The 3,083-nt window shown below is 37.2% G+C and overlaps 1 long non-coding RNA gene across 1 annotated transcript; it reads right to left on the bottom strand.

Annotated features, from left to right (window-relative positions):
• Positions 1 to 781: 781 nt before the first annotated feature.
• On the bottom strand, positions 782 to 1,401 carry LOC121051620. Its single transcript, XR_005806266.1, has 3 exons — positions 1,273 to 1,401; positions 978 to 1,151; positions 782 to 864 (listed from the first exon to the last, which is right to left on the bottom strand). It is a non-coding gene; the product is annotated as an uncharacterized LOC121051620 (long non-coding RNA).
• Positions 1,402 to 3,083: the final 1,682 nt, after the last annotated feature.

Below are 3,083 nucleotides of genomic sequence, written 5' to 3'. Positions count from 1 at the left end.
CAAAGCAACTGCATGCATAATTTAGGTTCATCAACACTTTCCATCAGTTATATATAAATGCACAAAAGCAATTCCTAGTGCTACGCTTCTACCTTAAACAGAACTAAAGTTAGAACTTTATAACATGATTTTCCCATTCAGCTCGAACCACATCAATATCCTTATGTGTATAAGCAAGATTTGATTTCCTTTCCCACTGAAACAAGCAAATGTAGCAAGTTATTATGATGCAATCAGATTTCATATTATAGGCATATTTCAGATTTGGACATAATAAGGTTCATTAAATTTGAGAAGCAAATGCAGCAAGTCCATTATATGGAAGTACTTATGATGAAATACCTCAAAAGCAGCAAGTTATGCAGTTGATCATTCTTACCTTGGTAGCAAACTCCAAGTTCTTGTCCTCCACAATTTCTTTCATATAACGCATGACGAAATAACCACAAGTCTTAGAATCAGTTTGCTCTGGAATACCTTGAAAATAATAAATTAAGATTAACCATCGGGACATATACTATACCATATGAAGAAGTACGACTTAATGGAGACTACAAAAATTCCAACCAACTTACAGCAAGATTCTTCCATTGGATTATTTTCTTTCCTTTCCTATCCTTTTGGGCATTGAAGATTTTAATGGAGCTTGAAAATGATGATCACAAAAATTATAATTAGTAAGCAGCAAGTTCAGTACATGAAGAAACAACATCAACTCATCAACATGGTAAAAAAAAAATTGGGAAGCAGACTTACTTGTCGACAATACTTTTCCATTCACCAGCACAAAGTCACCTTTTTAGCGGATCCATGAAATGCACGACTTCTTCATCCGGGTTCACCAACGACAACATCCAATGAGCACTATAGAAAAATATGTAAATTTTTTTTTTTGATTAAGTCCATTAAATCTATACATAAAAGCTATTAACAAGCAATATAACATGCCTAACATTGTAGTAATACTGATTACATACCCTAAGTTATATGGAACCAAAAATATCTGCCCCGGTTTCCCTAACATGTACCGATTTCACATAGACCGTGCCCGTTCAATGGGATTTCCACACCCAATTATACCGGTGTGTGTAGGGTCGATAAAGCCAACCATATCAAGCATATTAGACTTCTTCAGGACTCCATAAAGGTAACTACAAATAATATTGCAATATTAAAGGGCTAAAAAAAAAAAAGGCTTCTGATTATGAAGATTAAGCAGAGTATAGTCAATTACTGAAGATAAGAATAAGGTAATTGAAAACTGATCTGTACCTCATGTAAAAAACAATGACTCCTCCAGATACTTCCAGCATGTTAGCCATGTTATAGATATCCCTTCTAAAGATGACGACTTTCCTAGAATGGCCGAAAATTTCCCCACCAAATGTTGTGTGGATTGTGACACCATCCATCAATTCAGTCTTGGCCCACATATACAAGTCCTTTACTGGTAATGGCAGATTCGTCGACAAGCTAGTTTTCCAGGTCTTCATTGTCATCATCAAATGAATCTCTGATTCTCTTCTTCAGATTAGCGCGCTTTGTTTTCTAATTTTGTAACGATAAGACTACATGTTATCAACCCTTTCCAATATTAACATATACTATATATATGAAATAGATTTGCATATTAATTGAACATCAATAAACAAAAGAAGAAGATGGACTATAAATGAATTAAGAATGAGTTACTTTCTGCTCAATGGGTTTAGGGGGTGCCTTTGGTGCAGGGGTAACAACCAACTTTCTTGGCCAAGCAACACAAGTCCCAATGGCATCTTCGAAAGTGACTATGTCAGCATCCTTCACTGGAAACGGTAGCAAGGCATCATGCACAATGGTTCCAATGACTGAGACGCGCACAGTGTCCTCTCCCAATGGAACCACATGGATCTTCTGATTGCCTTCCTCAACATTAACATGAATGACGGTACCATATGCAACAATATTCTCGACCCTGTCTATTGCCAGTCTGCACTCGTTCCCATCAACCAGCTCCTATGTCAAACAATGAGCAGTTAATCATTCACTATATTAATTTCACATTTAGCGATGTTATTCTAGTTTCAAATAAAGAAAGTCAAAGCAAAATGAAGTTAAGGGGAACAGAGATAAATTAAGGCAAGAAAGGTGCTTACATTGTCATCATTGAAAGAATTTTTCGAAGATATGTGGACTCTAACCTCCTACTCAATTATAGAAGTCAATTTCTGCTTTGGTTGATCTATAGCCACTTGCTGGTCCTCTTGAACAAATATCTTCTCGTCAGCTAAAACCAACTTCTTCTTCACTGTTTTGGCCTCACCCTCCACAATGTCAATCATAATCTTCTCAGCTGGTCGAGAACAGCTCCCTTGGCCTGAACCATGTTCATGAAGTGGCGTCAATTGTTTTGGTGACTCTAGTGGCACCTCCTTCCCATCAATTTTTGCTTCCAACCTAGCAATCTTGGCTGTCCAATATGCTCTTTCCTCAGCAACTTGTCTATCTCTCTCTTGTTCCCATGCAACTCTTTCCTTAGCGAGTATACTTTCCTTCTCCTCCAAAAGCAACTTCACACTCTTCCTCACAGTCTCTTCCACACTTTTCTTTATGCTTTTTGGGAGGTTAAAGTATGAAGCTGGTTTGGAGAAACCACCAACGCCTCGTACCCTCCCAGGATGCTCTGGCTTCCCTAATGCTAAGGTGAGCACATCATCTGAACCATCTGTTGTAAGCTCTCCGTCAGACTCCTTTTTCTTTAACCTTTCCTGGTACAAATATATGTATATAAGCTCACTTATTAAGTAATTAACATATGAAGGACAAAATGTGTGTGTGTATATATATATATAAGTTTCAGATAAAGACTTACAATTCTTTCTGCCATCTTCTCCACCTCAGGTTCTTTGAAGCAGCCATTCTTATCTTGCCGTGCCTTCACCCACATCGTCTCACGATCCAGTTTTTCTAAAGGGATTGACTTGGACTATAACAAATGAAAAATATATTAGAATTGGTAACCACAAGCTCTATTCACAAAGTTCAATAAGTATCATCCAAAAACTAACTAGTTCAGCTTCTAAGTTAGCATATCCTTTACG

Source organism: Rosa chinensis, chromosome 2 (genome assembly GCF_002994745.2).
Source record: "Rosa chinensis cultivar Old Blush chromosome 2, RchiOBHm-V2, whole genome shotgun sequence".
Lineage (NCBI taxonomy): Eukaryota > Viridiplantae > Streptophyta > Magnoliopsida > Rosales > Rosaceae > Rosa > Rosa chinensis.
This window is presented reverse-complemented; position numbering and strand designations above follow the sequence as displayed.